The sequence below is a fragment of the Dendropsophus ebraccatus genome, unplaced genomic scaffold, assembly GCF_027789765.1.
Source record: "Dendropsophus ebraccatus isolate aDenEbr1 unplaced genomic scaffold, aDenEbr1.pat pat_scaffold_831_ctg1, whole genome shotgun sequence".
NCBI classification, from domain to species: Eukaryota; Metazoa; Chordata; class Amphibia; order Anura; family Hylidae; genus Dendropsophus; species Dendropsophus ebraccatus.
In genome coordinates this window covers 54,131-72,909 of record NW_027210430.1, presented here as the reverse complement: position 1 = coordinate 72,909, position 18,779 = coordinate 54,131, and the positions used below count along the sequence as shown (strand labels likewise).

The 18,779-nt window shown below is 48.5% G+C and overlaps 2 non-coding genes and 2 pseudogenes across 2 annotated transcripts; all 4 read left to right on the top strand.

The window, feature by feature from the left end:
• The first annotated feature begins 293 nt into the window (after window positions 1-293).
• On the top strand, window positions 294-477 carry LOC138780505 (U2 spliceosomal RNA). The gene has a single exon (XR_011361335.1). It is a non-coding gene; the product is annotated as a U2 spliceosomal RNA (small nuclear RNA).
• Window positions 478-6,594: 6,117 nt separating this feature from the next.
• On the top strand, window positions 6,595-6,802 carry LOC138780502 (U2 spliceosomal RNA; annotated as a pseudogene).
• A 964-nt stretch (window positions 6,803-7,766) lies between these two features.
• LOC138780513 (U2 spliceosomal RNA) lies at window positions 7,767-7,913 on the top strand (annotated as a pseudogene).
• Window positions 7,914-18,366: 10,453 nt separating this feature from the next.
• Window positions 18,367-18,548, top strand: LOC138780501 (U2 spliceosomal RNA). Its single transcript, XR_011361334.1, has one exon. It is a non-coding gene; the product is annotated as a U2 spliceosomal RNA (small nuclear RNA).
• The last annotated feature ends 231 nt before the right edge of the window (window positions 18,549-18,779 follow it).

The following is an 18,779-nucleotide window of genomic DNA, read 5'->3' as shown; positions in this document are numbered from 1 at the left end:
TTTTGGGTGCAGGTAGAGGCTCTGAAAGACGAGTCCTTCGCCATCATTGCGTGAAGCAGTAAGGTTACATGTAGAAAAACATGAAAAGGTTGTGAAACTTTATAAAGTACCTCCAAGTATTGTTAAGAAGATTAGAGGCTGTCAGGTTCAGATCTTTTGTTATGATTCGTTTATTGTGTTATTTGCGTTCAAAGGCGGTATGAGCTTGATTTGTGTTATGTTTTGATTATGTTTTTGATTAGTTAAATTCTGTTAGTTGTAAAATAAATTTTGTTTTGAATAAAATTGTTGATATCACTTTGTTGGGATAGCCAACTAAAAAAAAAATCTGTTTTATCAGTTTAATATCTGATACGCCCCTACTGGGGACCATATATTAAATGGATTTTAGAACAGGGAGATGGAAAAAAGAGCTTGCTCTGTCCTCTCCAGGCATTGACCTGGTATTGCAGTGCCTCCAGGTTCAGTGGCACCCCTAATGAGTTTGCAAAAAAACAGAGCAAAAGAATCTGAGAAGGAAACAAAGCCGGCTGCACCTGAAACTACTGTTTTGCAAGAAAACATCCATCGAGATGTGTTGTGCGGCAGGTGGACGACCCGAAAATTAGGCCCGAGTGTGGCTCGAAAAATGTTGTTTGTCCAAGACTTGCTGGCCTCTGTTGCCATGGCAACCAACTGGCAGAGTTGTTTACAACTTGGCTGCCGGGCCAGTGCTGGTGATGTCATCGCGGGACGTGATGTCATCAAGGCTTTGCTGCAAACACAGCTGCCAGCACAACAAGCAGCTCAGTTGACAGCGCGTCAAGCGGACCCGAGCATGTAGGTGGAAAGGTAGGTGCAGTTTAGTGAAACCGTTTCCTTTGGATTTGATGTCCTGGTGGCCGAGATGTATCCTGCTGATGCTGCCTGCCTACGGCTCCAGCATGTGGAGAATTCACCCTCCTGTCTTTGATAGATAGATTAGATACATAGATAGAATAGATAGGATAGATAGGAAGATAGATAGATAGATCAGATAGATATTTAGGTAGGTAGGTAGGTAGGTAGGTAGGTACGTACTAATAATAAGCTCGCCAGCTAGGCAGGCCAGCCACAGAGGACAGCCAGCCAGCTACAGAGACAGCCAGCAAAAGGCTAGCTGCTGTCCTTGTATGCCAGACAGAGACGGAGACCAGAGACAGAGACGTGTATGTCTGCCATCCATCAGGTGGAAGCAGACGCAGTGTGATTGGGGGGTGGAGCTATTCAGATTTGAGAGCATTAAAGGAAGACAGAGGCAGTGCTAGGCAATAGGAGATGCAGTGTGAAAGCAAGTCGGTCCGCCATCTGAGAGGGTGGAGCGCATAATAGGGTATGAGTCTGGCTTCGCCTTAACAAGAAGGACGTGGTGTCCGAGAAGGGGAGTTTTCGGGAAACCGTTGTGGCCTCGCTTCTCGGCCTTTTGGCTAAGATCAAGTGTAGTGCTGTTTATTCGTATACGGCACTGCCTTGGTCTGGGTCCGAAGGTGCTCCGTACCCTCTCTCTCTGCCTTGGGGGATCGTTCCTTTCCCTTGTGGTGGGAATTAACCCCTTGCAGCTATTGGGAGAGAGGCTTAGTACGGGGGCAACGAGTTGCGATCCCCCCAAACCTCTGACTGCCGGCGGGGGCATAAGAGGAATTTGGTTACGTTGCATTGTAACGGGCTTCTGACGCACCAAAACATCATGGATTTGATTCAGATGGGATACGGGCTATGCCGAATCAGAACACCGTGAGAATCATCGTGACGGAGGAAAAGGCGACGACCTGCGGATTGAAATACTTTGTGGAGACCGTGCTTTGTAGACGTTTTTAACATTCACAGAAGCGGGAGATCCTGGCGTTCAAGATTATCCAAGGAGGGAGAATATACGATTTACTTTTACGCAAGTGGCATTTTCCAGGAATCTAATGGCGGCAATCCCTACAAGAAGACCCCAGCTGGAAGTATTAATTTGTGGAACAGTTTTAGATATTTCAAGCTGATAGTAGTGAAGATGTACTGCCCGTTTGCTGATCTTGATGAAATTAAATCGTTTTTATCTGTATATTAAGTCGGTTCAATGTCTGGGGAAAATAATGAATGAAGTGGGGGGATGGACTTCAAAATTGGAAGATTTCGTGTGACTTGTTTTTAAAGATGCTGCCACACCCGGAGGAGTCAAATTGCCGCCAGCCCGCTTCAAACTAGGAGAGATGACAGGAGATATCTATTTACAGGAATGCCACCCTTTTGCGAATGTGTCACAAGTGACGGTCACACCAAGGAGGATTGCGAAAGCACCTGTAGGAATTGTGGAGCTCTTCTCATGAGGCTAAGAATTGGTCCACTGGGAAAAAAACTTGCTACAACTGTCACCGAGTTGGTCACCTCTTTGCTTTTTGTCCACACAGAAGTCGTGCCATGGGGAGGCCTGAGCAGCAGCCAAAGAGTTCGAAGCAGCCGGAAGACCAACCAGGCCCCCAACAGGGGAGAGGAAGCAGAGGGTATGGACACATCTGAAGCCCCCCTCCAAAACAGGTGATGACAGCCCTAAAGAAAGGAGGGCTAAGCGTGAGAGCCAACGGTCGGCCGACGGGATACCTCCCCAGGCAACTTGGGCCGCGGATTACCCCGGCGGGAGGCTGACCAGGGGCTGCGGCCAATAACCGGACCACCCTCCCTGAGGCAGAGGACCCGGGCGGAAGCAGAGGCTACAAAAAAGGCGCAAAGCGTACTCGGAGTGGTAAAAGGGGAGCCGATGGTAGTACGGAAGGGAACCCGTGGACGCTCCCCTTGGGGGTGACGCCAAAGCCTCTCCTACTCCTTGCCCGGTGGGGGAACCAGAGGCAACCACCACCTCGAGATAAATGAGACCTGAGACATCAGAAAGTAAGATGCGGCCCGGCGGAGGGGGCGAAGTGAAGCCGCTGCTCACACGTGCCCATGGAGTCGTTTGGGGTCATATACGTAACTGCCTCAGGTGTGGAGGGGGGGCATTTGAGCGACGCAAGTCTCTCCCGCATCATGTTGCGGTCGATTCCGAAGCGGGGGGCTACGAGAGCTCGAGTGGGGTCTCCCGGCTTCGCTGAGGACTGATGAGGCTGAGCTCGGGCTAAAGACAGAAAAGAATTTTTATCACCCCCATGGCTGAATTGTCCGGTATTCTTTTAATGTGAGAAGCCTGCATGCCCAGAGAAGAAGAGCTGCCCTTTTAATGACCTGTCTGTTTTACCGCCTCAGTTTTTTTCCTACAGGAGTGCGCATCCCACCACAACAGAAATACAAGAAATACAAAGAAGATTGGAGACTCGGGCCATCGTCGGTCCGGGTCGAACGAGTCAAAATCCGCAGGTGTCGCCATTTTATTCAAAGGGAACGTTTTAATGCAAGTTTAATGAAATTTTACAGGCAGGATTTATGGTCAAAGCTTTTATAGACGGTATTAAGGGCAGTTTTTAAATGTTATGGGTCACCAGACAAAAATGACAAGAGCAAGTATGCTGGAAGTTTACCTCTTTTTTTAAACAACTCGGATCCACTGATTTTAGCAGGGGATTTTAATTGTGTTTTAAAGGGGGAACGCCGGTTCTAGCAGTACAAGCAGAAACTACGATAAAACCTCTGGTATGCTGAAAAATGTTACTATAGATTTTAAGTTAACGGACGTTGTAAAAAATTTAATAGTAATTACCAGAGGAGGCCGGGTGACCTGGGTAACAGGAACTGTCGCCCAGGATTGATTTTATATTCTTGCTTATCAGATACTGCATTTAATGCGATCTTATGTCTAATGTTTTTATCTGACCATAAATTATTATATTTTAAAGTGAAATGTGACAAAGAGAAGAAAGTGGGAAAAAGAGCCTGGAAAGTTAAACGTGTCCTTTTAAATGATCCGCCAGATTTTATCCGATTTCATCACCTTTTATAAGCGATGCAGACGGGTAAGAAACTCCAACATCCCATTATAGCCTGGGGGGAAAAGATGAAACATAAAATAAAAAATTTTTTTATTAAAGATGGGGGTTAAAAAGGCCCAAAGAGAAGAAAGAGTTTTAATCAACTTAATACCCGTCTGCAGACGCAATACAAATTCAGAGATCAGTATGCAGGTAGACAAAAGAGATCGCAGAGATAAAGAAAGAGACTCCCAGTGCTGGGCAGAGAGGGGAAGAGAAATTATATTTCGTTCAAAAGTGCAAACATCTTGAAGAGAACGAGACCTGCTCCAGGTACTTTTTTAAAGAAAATCAATGACAAGCATACCCTGACGAGAAATAGACGGGAAAACAGACCCCAGTATTTAGAAAAGGTGTATGAGTTTTATGCAGATCTTTTTAACACAAAAGATATTAATTGTGATTTTATGAAGACTCATTGAAGGAGCTAATAACGTTTTAGATCCTGTCTCCCAAAATTTTTTATTACAGGGCATCTCGGAGCAGGAGATTTTAGAGACCACCAAAAAGTTTAAGAAAGGTAAAGTCCCTGGCCCTGATGGGATACCCATGGAGTTTTATGTTATCTTTATGGCGTTTTAAAAGATGATATGCTTGCACTTCTTTCTGAAGTTTTTAACTCCAAAACTCTCCGGGGCTCCTGGAAGAAAGGAGAAGTCTCTTTACTTTATAAAAAAGGAGGAAAAACAGACATTAAAAACTGGAGGCCCATCACTTTACTAAATAGTGACTACAAGATAATGGCCAAATATGTGCAAATAGATTAAAGTCTGTCATCGATAAAGTTATCCACCCCAACCAGTTTTGTGGAGTACCCGGGAGGAGCATAACAGATAATTTAACCTTTAAAAGATTCCATTCATACACGAAGAGAGACTGGGTTAGAATGGCTATTTATCCGTAGATTTTGAGAAAGCCTTTGATAGAGTCTCTCATTTTATCTTTTTAAGGTTTTAAGAAAAAATGGGTATCCCTGAAGGTTTTATACAGTCCCTAAAAGCATTTTATGACAACTGCACCAGTAAAATTTTAGTTAACGGTTTTAAGACTCAAGACGTCTTTTTAAACTCGGGGTGAAGCAGGGGTGTCCCTTGTCCCACTACTCTTCATATGTGCGATTGAGCCTCTTTTATGTATGATACGAAGTGACCGAACAAATCCGAGGAATCCCCCTGCCGGGCGGGGGGGGGATTGGAGGCGAAGGTAGTGGGGTACATGGATGATGTGGCGGTACTATGCAGGGACGCCCCGTCGCTTCGAAAAACCCTAAAACGAATCCAATATTTTTGTGACTCCTCCGGTTTTAAAGTTAATTTTAATAAAAGCAGCATCTTGAATATTGGAAACAATGTTTAGAAGATATCCCCATTCCCGTAGTGGATTCGGTGCAGATTTAGGGGTCTCCTTCAATGAGTCTAATAATGGTTTACTAGTTGGGACTTGGTGGCACAAAAGGTAAACAAAAAAATTTGCATGTGGAATATGAGGAAACTAACGATGGAGGGAAAGGTTTAATTACAAAGTCTGTGATTTTACCTATTTTATTATATTTAAGTTGTGTTTTTCCTCCATCAGACCGCATGTTGGGAAAAATTATCAAGGTTTGTTTTACTTTTTTTGGAGCTCCAAGATGGAGAAACTAAGGAGAGAAGTGGTTTTAAAACCAAAGGTAGGGTGGTAAAGATTTCCCAGATTTAAGACATTTCTTTAATCAGATTCTTTGTGTTTGTTTTAATGCTCTTTTTAAGGATACTTACTGGTCTTATTTCTGTCGTTTTAACATGGGATTTTTTATGAGAAAGCATGGGTGGTTTTCCACAGTTTTAAGTTCCCCGTATGCTTTTAACCTTCCCGTACAATATAAGATTTTAGAGAAAATAGTGTCCCTTTACTTACAGAATAAAAGAGTTGAAGTTTTAAAAAACAGCAAAATGGTTTTAAAGAGTCTGAAAGACGATGTTTTAGTTACCCCCATTAGACATTTTAATGAAGAACAATGCAAACAGATATGGAAAAACGTGAGCGCTAACTATGTTTTTAATTCACAGAAAGACCTGGCCTGGAGCTGCGCCACGAGTGTCTTCCATGCCGGGCATTCCAGCATCGAAGAGGATTGACCAACTCGGCCATATGCCCCAGGAGGGGATGCAGAGGTGATGAAACGGCTTCTCACATTTTTTGGTTTGTGTTTTTACCCAAATGATATGGACAAAGATGACTCCTCTGATTTTAAAGATAACCGGACTACAACGACTAAGCCATGATGCGATTTTATTTGGATGTCTGGAATGCCCTACACGGACTCAAAAAGTAATGGCATGGAAGACCATAAATAGCGTCAAAGCAGCTCTGTGGGCGCCAGGATTTTAGTGGTTTAAACACGAGATTTTATCTGTGAATGACGTTTTAAGCATTGCTTTTAATGAAATGTACAAATATTTTATGGTAGATAAAAAGAACTCTATTTTTTATGTAAAAATGGTTTTTATCTGAATGGAGCTCGTATTGTAATGCCACCAAGTGCCCTTTTATTATAGATGTATTTACTTGAGAATTTATGTAATTTTATGTGATTTTATGTAATTTTTCTTGTAAACATCTTTATGTTATTATAAGTAATTATACGTTTTTAATAAAGTTTACCCAATGTGGGTATTCAACTTAAAAAAAAAAAAAAAAAAAAAAAAATCTGTTCTTATCAGTTTAATATCTGATACGTCCCCTATCTGGGGACCATATATTAAATGGATTTTTAGAACAGGGAGATGGAAAAAGAGCTGCTCTGTCCTCTCCAGGCATTGACCTGGTATTGCAGTGCCTCCAGGTTCAGTGCACCCCTAATGAGTTTGCAAAAAACAGAGCAAAAGAATGAAGAAGGAAACAAGCCGGCTGCACCTGAAACTACTGTTTTGCAAGAAACATCCCTCGAGTGTGTTGTGCGCAGGTGGACCGACCCCGAAAAATTAGCCCGAGTGTGGCTACGAAAAGTTTGTTTGTCCAAGACTTGCTGGCCTCTGTTGCCATGGCAACCAACTGGCAGAGTTGTTTACAACTTGGCTGCCGGGCCAGTGCTGGTGATGTCATCGCGGGACGTGATGTCATCAAGGCTTTGCTGCTATACACAGCTGCCAGCACAACAAGCAGCTCAGTTGCAGCCGGTCAAGCGACCGAGCAGGTAGGTGGAAAGGTAGGTGCAGTTTATTAAACCGTTTCCTTTGGATTTGATTTCCTGGTGGCCGATGTATCCTGCTGATGCTGCCTGCCTACGGCTCCAGTGGGAGAATTCACCCTCCATGTTCTTTGATAGATAGATTAGATACATTAGATAGAATAGATAGGATAGATAGGATAGATTAGATAGATAGATAGATAGATAGATAGATAGATAGATAGATAGATAGATAGGATAGGTAGGTAGGTAGGTAGGTAGGTACGTACTAATAATAAGTAGCCAGCTAGGCAGCCAGCCACAGAGACAGCCAGCCAGCTACAGAGACAGCCAGCCAAAGAGCTAGCTGCATGTCATGTATGCCAGACAGAGACGGAGACAGAGACAGAGACGTGTATGTCTGCCATCCATCAGGTGGAAGCAGACGCAGTGTGATTGGGGGGTGGAGCTATTCAGATTGAGAGCAGAAAGGAAGACAGAGGCAGTGCTAGGCAATAGGAGATGCAGTGTGAAAAGCACGTCCGGTCCGCCATCTGAGAGGGTGGAGCGCATAATAGGGTATGTATGTCTGGCTTCGCCTTAACAAGAAGGACGTGGTGTCCGAGAAGGGGAGTTTTCGGGAAACCGTTGTGGCCATCGCTTCTCGGCCTTTTGGCTAAGATCAAGTGTAGTACCTGTTGCTGCACTTGTTTCGAAGTCAAGAGGTGTCTGGGGTACCCGTCCTGTCGGCCTTGGGGGATTGTCCCCATGCTGCTATAGGCAGGCGGCTTAGTCCCCAGACAACGGGTTGCGATCGCTCCTGCGATCTTCGGATCAAGGAGAGGGCGGAGCGGAGCGTTGCGGAGCGGAGCTTTACGGAGCGAAGCAGAGCGTTACGTTGCGTACCATCGAGAACCATGGATGCGGATCCAGGTTCCGTACGGCTTATGCCCGGATTAAGAACACTGTGCGAGTCATACTCACAGGTGACGGAAGACACTCGAGGGCTGAAGTTTGTCGTGGAGGACGTGCTCATGGGAATTTTTAACATCCAGAAGCGAGAGATATTGGCGATCCAGGACTACCCCAGGCGTAGGATATACGATGTATCGTTCACCGAAGAGGGAATCTTTCGAGATTCGTGGCGAGTATTCCGGGAAGGAACATCCGAAGCTTGGGGGGGTCCAGATCATTGAGCACGTCCTCGATATTACCAAAACTTGTAGTGATTAAGATGTATTCCCCTTTCGCTAGTCTAAAAGACGTGGAAGCCTTCCTGGCAGCCTACTTTAAGAGCGTGAAGTGTCAGGGGGAAGATTATGAACGAGTTTGGTATTTGGACCTCAAAATGGCGGTTTTTAGTTACGTGCATTAACGACCCCAATTTGTAGGGGGAGTGAGATTACCACCAGCACGTTTTAAATTGAACAACATGTGTGGCGACCTCTACTTTGCGGGAATGCCTGACTTCTGCAGGGCATGTCACAAATATGGGCACTCAAAAGAACAGTGTGACAGTACATGCAAGAAATGTGGCAGCTCCGAACATGAAACACAAGAGTGCCGTCAAGGAGCCAGATGTAATTTTGCCACAACATCGGTCACCTGTATGCAAACTGTCCCCACAGACCGAGAAAGACGGAGCAGCCAGGGCAACCCAAGCCTAGACCAGGACACCAGCCTGGGCAACCAGAGACCAAAGTGCCCCCCACAAGAGCCGGAGACGGGTGATGCAATGGACACATCAGTGACTCCCCTAGAGAGATCGGCAGAGGGGCCCTAAGGCGCAGAGGACGGGGAAAAAGAGAGATGGTGGCCGGAAGGAGGCCCCTCCCCAGGAAACTGGGGTGGGAGGGTGTGCCGACTGGCGCCGGCTCTCTGGCCCAACAGCCTTCGGTACAGGCTGTGCCAGAGTGGAAAGACCCCTGGTGGTGAGGCCACGGTTAAGCGGCGCAAGGGCTCGGGTCCGGCTCTACTCGGAGGTGGTGCAGGAGGAGCCGATGGAAGTACTCACCGTTGTGGGGAAACCAAGTGACGCTCCTCCAAAGGCCCCACGCCGGGGCACCCCGCCCCCTCTCTGCCAGGAGGGGGCCTCAGGGGTCACCATCTCTGAGGTGCCGGAAAACCGCAAGAAGCAAACATCCCACCCTGCGGAGGGGGATAGCGGAAGTAAGTGAGTCGGGAACCCAACAAACCGTGCTGCCGTATGTTCTGTATGGGGTGACACTGTGGCCCCTGCTGCTGCTGGGGTCCGGGGAGTCACTTGAGCGACGGTAGTTCATCCCCGGCATCGTCCATGTGCACAGTAGACTCGGACGTGGGGGATATGAGAGCTCGAGTGGGGTCTCTGGTGTAGCCGGAGAGTTGTAGTCCTGTTGCGAGATTGATTTCCTTTACACTCCCAATGGCTGAGTTGTCCGGTCTCTCACTTAACGTAAGAAGTCTACAGGCCAAAAGTGAGAAGGGTTGCCCTTTTTAATTATCTGACGGTTTTTGCTGCTCCGTCTTCTTCCTGCAGGAGTGCAGCATCCCGCATTGCATGACGTATAAGAAATATGAAGACGACTGGGTGCACGGTCCGTCAATCTGGTCGGATCCAACGAATCCAGATCAGCAGGGGTCGCCATACTTTTTAAAGGGAACGTTTTAATTGATTCTTTTATTGAAATTTTACCAGCAGAATTTTACTTGTAAAAGCTTTTATCAATGGTATTAAATGGCAGTTTTAAACTTTTATGGTTCTCCTGAAAAAAATGAAAGAGCTAGAATGCTAGAAGTTTTACCGCTTTTTATTAACGATTCTGAACCTCTTGTTTTAGCAGGTGATTTTAACTGTATTTTAAGGGGGGAACGCCGGCTTTCAACCTCAGTGAGTAGAAACTATGATAAGACGTCGCCATGCTAAGTATTGTTTTAGATTTTAAACTCACCGATGTTTTTAAGAAATGTAATATGAATGCACCTGAGAAGCCGGTTTACATGGGGTAACGTCAATTGCAAATCTAGAATTGATTTTATTTTCTGCTCTTATCAAGTACTGCTTTTAAATGTGATCTTTTACGAATATTTTTCAGATCACAAGCTATTGTTTTTAAAGTGAAAAGCGATTTTAACAGGAGAACTGGTAAGAATGCCTGGAAATTAAACGTGTCCCTTTTAGAAGATCCGCAGGTTATCTGATTTTATCACTTTTTATAAGGATTGCAGGCGAGTAAGAAATCCCAACATTCCCATCAGTGCTTGGTGGGAAAAAATGAAATTAAAGATAAAAGAATTTTTTATAGACGTTGGGATTTCAAAAGCTAAGGAGAAACGTGCCTTTTTAACCTTTTAAATACTCGCCTGCAAACCCTGTACAAGTTCAGAGATCACGGTATGAAGTAGAAAAAGAGATTATTGATATAAGGAAAGAGATCTCCAGTGCCTGGAGCAGAAAGGGAAAGAACTGATATTCCGTTCTAAAAAAAACATCTGGAAGAGAACGAGACCTGCTCCAGGTACTTTTTTAAGAAAGTTACGGAAAAGAAAGTTTTAATTGACAATATTGATGATGAAAATGATGTACAGGGTATTTAACAAAAGTGTATGAATTTATGCGGATCTTTTTAACACAAAAAACATTGATGAATGTTTTTTAAATGACTCATTGGAGGAGATCACTAATGTTTTAGACCCTGTCTCCCAGTCCCTTTTATTACAGAACATCACGGAGCAGGAGGTTTTAGAGACTGTTAAAAGTTTTAAGACAGGTAAGGTACCTGGGCCCGACGATATACCCATAGAATTTTATGTGACTTTTTACGGGATTTTAAAGGACGACCTTTTTAATCTCTTAACCGATGTTTTAAGTCCAAAGCTCTCCCGGGGTCGTGGAAGAAGGGTGATGTCTCCCTCCTCTTCAAGAAGGGAGACAGGTCGAGTTTGAGGAATTGGAGACCAATCACCCTTCTGAATTGTGACTACAAGATCATGGCCAAACTGTGTGCAAACCGTCTGAAGGCCGTGATCGACAAGCTAATCCATTGCAATCAGGTCTGTGGGGTACCCGGGAGAAGCATCTGGGACATTTTAAACCTTATTAAGGACGTGATCAGCGATACCCAGTCAAGAAAAGGACAACTTGCCGTTTATCCATAGACTTCGAAAAGGCATTTGACAGGGTATCGCATTTTTATCTTTTTAAGGTTTTAGAAAAAATGGTATACCGGAGGGTTTTTATTATCTCTTAAGCGTTTTATCAAGGCTGCACAAGTAAAATTTTAGTAAATGGTTTTAAGACACGGAACATTCTTTTAAAATCCGGAGTGAAGCAGGGGTGTCCCTTGTCCCCACTGCTTTCATCTGCGCCTTAGAGCCTCTAATGTGTGCCATTCGGAGAGACAAACAGATTCACGGAGTCCCCCTGCCGGAGGAGGGGGACTCGAGGCCAAAGCAGTGGGGGTACATGGATGATGTCATTTGTGTTAGTTTTTGATTTGTTCAAAAAATTCTTCTTGTTTTTTAATAATTTGTTTTAAATAAATTGTTGATATCCCCTTTGTGTGATAGTGCAATTTAAAAAAACACAATCTGTTCAATACAGTTTAGTAGTGATAGGGTCCCAAATGAGTAAACCATATGTACTGGATTTTTTTAGAAAGCTGATATGGAAAAGAGAGCTTGCTACTGTCCAAAATGGTGATTTTACCTGGTATTGCAGTGCCTCCAGGTTCAGTGCACCCCCTAATGAGTTTGCAAAAAACAGAGCAAAAGAATGAAGAAGGAAACAAGCCGGCTGCACCTGAAACTACTGTTTTGCAAGAAACATCCCTCGAGTGTGTTGTGCGCAGGTGGACCGACCCCGAAAAATTAGCCCGAGTGTGGCTACGAAAAGTTTGTTTGTCCAAGACTTGCTGGCCTCTGTTGCCATGGCAACCAACTGGCAGAGTTGTTTTACAACTTGGCTGCCGGGCCAGTGCTGGTGATGTCATCGCGGGACGTGATGTCATCAAGGCTTTGCTGCTATACACAGCTGCCAGCACAACAAGCAGCTCAGTTGCAGCCGGTCAAGCGACCGAGCAGGTAGGTGGAAAGGTAGGTGCAGTTTATTAAACCGTTTCCTTTGGATTTGATTTCCTGGTGGCCGATGTATCCTGCTGATGCTGCCTGCCTACGGCTCCAGCTGGGAGAATTCACCCTCCATGTTCTTTGATAGATAGATTAGATACATTAGATAGAATAGATAGGATAGATAGGATAGATTAGATAGATAGATAGATAGATAGATAGATAGGTAGGTAGGTAGGTAGGTAGGTACGTACTAATAATAAGCTAGCCAGCTAGGCAGCCAGCCACAGAGACAGCCAGCCAGCTACAGAGACAGCCAGCCAAAGAGCTAGCTGCATGTCATGTATGCCAGACAGAGACGGAGACAGAGACAGAGACTTGTATGTCTGCCATCCATCAGGTGGAAGCAGACGCACGTGTGATTGGGGGGTGGAGCTATTCAGATTTGAGAGCAGAAAGGAAGACAGAGGCAGTGCTAGGCAATAGGAGATGCAGTGTGAAAGCACGTCCGGTCCGCCATCTGAGAGGGTGGAGCGCATAATAGGGTATGTATGTCTGGCTTCGCCTTAACAAGAAGGACGTGGTGTCCGAGAAGGGGAGTTTTCGGGAAACCGTTGTGGCCATCGCTTCTCGGCCTTTTGCTAAGATCAAGTGTAGTACCTTGTCTTACTGAACTGCCTTGACTTGACGGCTCAGGTCCTGGGGTACCCCCTGCACTCGGCCTTGGGCATCGCGATTTAATTCGTCTTAAGCTCACTGCAGCTATTGGGTGTGGGGCTATTCCCCAGGAACGAGAGTGAACCTTCCTCTCGGCCTGCTGCTCGATGTCCTGTGCCCGACGGTTTGACGGAGAACCACTTCGATTCCGCCTGCCGCACGAACGATCGACGAAGACGCCCCGGAACCCCGAGAAGGAGGACGCTTGAACCCCGAAGAAGCCGGCGACGAGGATTTGCATCTCTCCGCCCCCTTCGACGAGGATCTGCATAACTCCGCCCACAGGAAGGAGCTCGACCGGGAGAAGCGATGGCCTCTTCAGCACCGGAGATAGAAGCAGCAGAGGAAGGAAGCGAGAAGAGCCAGGAGGCCCAGGTCGTGGATGCCTCTTCCTCTGCCGCCCCAGCTCAGCCGACGACCAGCAAGGCTGCGGATCCAGGGCGTCCCTACACTGCGGCCCTGGATGCGCACTACGTGGCCATGCGACTGAAGAAGGTGGATGGTAGAGACCGGACATTTCTGAGGATGTGTTCGCAAGAAGAGATGGTCCTGGACCAGGGTTTCTCCAAGCTGAAACCCTCAGCATCTTCTTCTTACGGGATCTTCTATGTGACATTGCCTCCTTCAACACCTGCAGGAGGTACGGGAGGCGGTAAAGCAGCTAGGCCCGAATCCCTTTTCTCTCGCTTTGTAAGCAACTGCTTAATCCAAGGGAGGAGAGGCGGGTGACGGTTTCAATTCCTTGGAACCCGTACATCCCAGGCAAGGACATCGCCACATTCCTTGCAAGGTACTGCACAGTGGTCAAGGAACCTCCAAGATCCTGAGCCGCCTTGGATTCTGGACTGGCAGTGGTCGGGTGGTCGTGAGGCTCAACAGGATGAGTCATTTCGGACGACGGTTTCCAGCACCTGCCTCAGGCTTTCTCTTGGGTGACGCTCCAGGCTTCATCTTTACCCGATATGCCGCAGATCTGCAGGAGATGCAGCAAGAAGGTCATCAGGCGAAGGACTGCAGCGAAGATTCCTGTAGAGTCTGCCGAGTGCCGGGGCATGGGACCAAGGACTGTCCGAAGGCAAAACCTGCAACCTCTGCGGCCATGCGGACCACAGCTACAGGGCCCTGCCCCCAGGGGAAAAGAGAACGTGGGCATCCGTGGTTGCCAAAGCTCCGACCGCCAGCAGCCGGCCGTAGCCCAAGCAGCGCAGAAGCCCAAGGAGAAGGAGAAGAAGAAGAAGGAGGGTAAGAGGACGACGGCCCCTAACCCTCCCCCCCCCCCCCTCCTACCACCCTTCCCCCTCCCCTCCTTCCCCCCCTCCCCCCTCTCCCTCCCCGCCCACCCCCACTGAGGATCCCTCCCCTATCCCATTGCCATCAGTGGGTCCCCTGTCCCCCGCCCCTACCCCCACCCTCCCACCCACTCCCCCAACCCAGCAGCACTAACCTTTCCTCCCGCTGCTGTGGTTCTCTCCTTGGAGGATTTTCCCCCTCTTGTCCCCACAGTGGTTCCCGACAGGAAGAGGAAAGTGAGGGACAGCCCATCGGCTGAGACCTCCAAGAAAAAGATCATCGAGGTCTGCGAAGATGACCTCCCGGAGGAAAGCGACATGGATCAGGTGGTGGAGAATCTGGTCGACGAACGGAGGCTTTCGACTTCGAGGACGTCCCCGAGAATGCACACCTGAAAGAGGCGCTGGAGGAGTGCATACGGGAATGGGTCGGCCGGCGGGCCCCGAAGAAGAGGATCCGCCCGACCGGAGTGGTATCGTATGAGTCTGTGACTAACCCTTTTCTTTTCTCCCCATGGCTAATCTTTCCATCTTTAGCTTAAATGTGCGGAGTATGAGAGATAGGTCTAGATTCCAGACAGTTCTTTCGTTTTTAAATGCTCAGTTGTGCGAATGTGTATATGTTGCAGGAATGTGCTCTGTCCTCTTCTAGGTCCTACAACCATCTGGCCAGGGCAGTGGTCCCACGGTCCCTCCTACTGGTCCGGCGGGGGCGACTGTAAGTCCGCAGGGGTCGCCATCCTGATCAGGGGAGGCAACTTACACTTGATTCTGTTCAGGAGCTTGTCTGTGGCAGATTGCTAATTGCAGACGGCTCTTGGGCGGGGGAGCCCGTAAGGCTCATCAATGTGTATGCCTCTCCTGAGAAGGGTGCGCGTCTGGAACTATTCCAGGCCCTGCGGGCCCAGCTCGCAACCTCCAGGGCTGTAGTGTTGGGTGGGGACTTCAACTGCCCCATTGAAGCGGACGGACGCAGTTCTGGGACATCTGTCAAGTTGGATGTCACATCCAAACTGCTCATCGAGATGGTGACTGAAGCATCCTTGCAGGACGTTGTTGGGTCCATCGGGAACGGCTCTGTTAATTATACATGGAGCCGCCCCGATGGCTCGCTCCGTTCTCGGATTGACTTTGTGTTTGCCTCTCGAGCAGTCAGGCAGACTAGGCACTCTATGGTTCCCTGCTTCTTCTCTGACCACAGGGCCATTCTGTTTCAAGGGGTTCTGGGCCATGGTTTCCCATCTGGCCCAGGCTCTTGGAAGCTGAATTGTGCTCTACTGGCTCAGGAGGAGGTTCTGGAGGAGCTTAGAGAGGCCTACATCGTATGGCGCAACGATAAATGTATGTTTGAGCGTGTTAGTGATTGGTGGGAATTTGTTAAGGTTCAATTTCGCAGTTTCTTTCAGGCCAAGAGTCGTCAACAGGCGTGCGGAAGAAAGAGGGACTTCAGGAGGCTGCAGCGCGAGCTGCGGTCACTGCAAGACCTTCTCCGGTGCGGCTGGGACGTGAAGGAGGAGCTGGAGGAGACCAAAAAGAGCTTGCAAAGGCACTTTGAGGAGGAATCCAAGCGAATCGTCTTCCGTTCCAAGGTGGAGAACCTGGAGAAGGGTGAGAAATGTAACTCGTTCTTTTTCAGGAAACTCCACGCCGGCCACACGCCCCTGACTGAGCTGCGGGATGAGACCGGAAGTTTGCGGAAGGGCAAAGAGGACGTGATGGGGGTTGTCACCAGCTTCTACCGCAGCCTCTACGCCCCGAAGACCACCGACTCCGAAGTGGCCGACGAGTTCCTGTCAGGTATCACTAACGTTGTTGATCCCGCAGGTGCGTCGGCCATGGACGCCCCCTTGACGGTGGGGGAGCTGCTCTCTGCCGCTAAATCCTTTAGGCCTGGCAGGACCCCGGGCAGTGATGGTCTCCCAGCGGAGCTCTATGTAGCGCTGGGGGATCTCATTTGCCCGGACCTGTTGGAGCTGTACGAGGAGATGGTGGTGGAGGGCAGAATGCCTCCGTCGTTGAGGGAGGGTACGATCACGATCCTGTATAAGCGGAAGGGGGAGAGATGTGACTTGAAAAATTGGCGTCCCATCTCTCTCTTGAACGTGGACTACAAGATCCTCGCCAAGGTGCTGGCCAACCGGCTGAAGAAGGTCATCGGTCAGGTCGTCCATCTGGACCAGACCTGTGGCATTCCCGGCCGCAGGATCGCAGACAGCCTCGCCCTAGTGAGGGACACGGTCCATTACATCCAAAGCCGCCGTGCACACGCGGCCCTGGTCAGCCTTGATCAGGAGAAGGCTTTCGACCGGGTCTCTCACGAGTTCATGGGCAGGGCACTGCGTAGGTTAGGACTTGGTGATATGTTTTGTCGTTTTGTTAACGTGATGTATTTTGATATTTTCAGCAGGGTACTGGTGAACGGCTGGAAGACTGACCCCTTTCCGGTTCTTTCTGGGTCAGACAAGGCTGCCCTCTCTCACCTCTCCTTTTTGTTTGTGTTATAGAATCCTTCGCGGAGGCTATACGGCAGAACGGAGAGATCAGAGGGATCACCGTACCCGGACCCGATCGACACGAGGTCAAGTGCTCGCTGTACATGGACGACGTGACCGTCTTCTGCGCTGACCAGCGTTCGGTGACCGCACTCGTCCAGACCTGCGAGAAGTTCGGAAAGGCTTCAGGGGCAAAGGTCAACTGCGGGAAGTCGGAGGCTATGCTCTTCGGGGAGTGGCACCTGGCTTCCTCCGCCCCCTTCCCGTTTACCATCAAACCGGACTTCATCAAGATCCTTGGAGTCTGGTCGGAAAGGAAGGCGCGGCCCTCAAGTCCTGGGAAGAGCGATTGGCTAAGGTCAATACGAAGATCGGGCTGTGGAGCCTCAGACACCTCACCATTGAGGGCAAAGCATTGGTCCTGAGGAACGAAGTTCTGCCTGTGCTTCAGTACACCGCACAGGCCTGGCCCCCCCATGTCACCGTCTGCAGGGCCATCACCAGGACCGTGTTTTGTTTCATCTGGGGCTCCAAAATGGACAGAGTGAAGCGCTCCGTGATGTACAAGGAACCCCGCAAGGGCGGAAAAGGTGTTCCGGATATCCCTACCTTGCTGCGGGCAGCCTTCGTATGTGACTGTGTGCGGAGGACTCTGCAACAGAAAAATGGCTCTGCGGGCAGGTCCATGTCTCGCCTGTTCCTCCTCCCCCTCTGGAGGGGTCTGAGCTGGGACAAGTGGGACAGCTCCATCCCTTACAACTGGCACACTCCCTGGTTCTACGGGGGCGTCGTCAAGTTTGTGAGGGAACACCAACTGGAGGGACTCAAGCCCGACTTGTGGAAGCCAAAAACTGTCCACAAGCTCATCAGAGCACAGGACCCTATGGAGCTCGTTCCAGGGCTCACTGCGGCCACCGCAGAGACTGTATGGACTAATGTGGCTTCGGCGAAGTTGACCAACGGGCACAAGGACTTGTCTTGGATGGCCATTCAGGGGGGACTGCCCTTGAGGTCATTCATGCATGCCCGCAACCTGTGCAAAACGCGGTACTGCCCCCGGTGCCCCTTCGTGGAGGAAACATCTTTGCACCTCTTTTGGCAGTGTCCGTTTGCTCAGGGCCTGTTGGACGCCCTGGAACTTGAACTCAGTGACTGCGTGCCCAGGAACAGGCTAACGCACTGCGCGGTGCTGTACGGCCTGTTCCCTGGGAATTTCGGCGATGAGGCAACCCGGGAGGCCTGGCGCCTTATGAACTGTTTTAAGGACGCTATATGGCTTGCCAGGAACCGCCTCATTCTGAAGAAGGAGAGGATGTCCTTTCTGGACTGCCGCAGGCTGGTCCACAGCCTGCTCAGAGACTATTCCATCATGGACAGATCGGACCAGGAAGAAGAGGATTGATACCCCTCTCCTTCCCCCTCTCCCCTTGTGTTGTGTCGTCTTTCAATAAAGCTTCGGGCCTGTGATTTCCCCTCCCTACCCCCCTCTTTCCCACCCCCCTTACCCCATCACTTGTCTGTATTGCTTTATTGTTTGTTGTTTTAGGATTGCTAAGGTATGCGGGAATGTTAGTGTAGCGGGTGGTATGATGTATAGCGTAGGGAGCCTGTGCTGTATGTTGTACCATGGTGCTGAGTATGTAGTGTCTTATTTATTGAACTGTGCTGCGTCACAGTTTATGTATGCCTGACGACGACTGATTGTAATAAAGATATTTTCAATCAAAAAAAAAAAAAAAAATCTGTTCTTACCAGTTTAATATCTGATACGTCCCCTATCTGGGGACCATATATTAAATGGATTTTTAGAACAGGGAGATGGAAAAAGAGCTTGCTCTGTCCTCTCCAGGCATTGACCTGGTATTGCAGTGCCTCCAGGTTCAGTGCACCCCCTAATGAGTTTGCAAAAAACAGAGCAAAAGAATGAAGAAGGAAACAAGCCGGCTGCACCTGAAACTACTGTTTTGCAAGAAACATCCCTCGAGTGTGTTGTGCGCAGGTGGACCGACCCCGAAAAATTAGCCCGAGTGTGGCTACGAAAAGTTTGTTTGTCCAAGACTTGCTGGCCTCTGTTGCCATGGCAACCAACTGGCAGAGTTGTTTACAACTTGGCTGCCGGGCCAGT